Here is a 371-nt window from a genome sequence, read left to right as displayed (position 1 = left end):
TAGTAGTGCTAGATTAATTGAAGGTAGAGGTGATAGTAGTGCTAGATGAACTGAAGGTAGAGGGTGGATGGTAGTGCTAGATTAACTGAAGGTAGAGGTGAACTGAAGGTAGAGGGTAGTAGTGCTAGATGAACTGAAAGGTAGAGTGCTAGATGAACTGAAGGTAGTAGTGCTAGATTAACTGAAGGTAGAGGTGGATGGTAGTGCTAGATGAACTGAAGGTAGAGGTGGATGGTAGTGCTAGATTAACTGAAGGTAGAGGTGATAGTAGTGCTAGATTAACTGAAGGCAGAGGTGATAGTAGTGCTAGATTAATTGGAGGTAGAGGTGATAGTAGTGCTAGATTAACTGAAGGTAGAGGTGGATGGTAG

The sequence above is a fragment of the Oncorhynchus keta genome, chromosome 29 (genome assembly GCF_023373465.1).
Source record: "Oncorhynchus keta strain PuntledgeMale-10-30-2019 chromosome 29, Oket_V2, whole genome shotgun sequence".
NCBI lineage: Eukaryota > Metazoa > Chordata > Actinopteri > Salmoniformes > Salmonidae > Oncorhynchus > Oncorhynchus keta.
The sequence above is the reverse complement of the archived record's forward strand: the minus strand, read 5'-3'. Positions refer to the sequence as shown.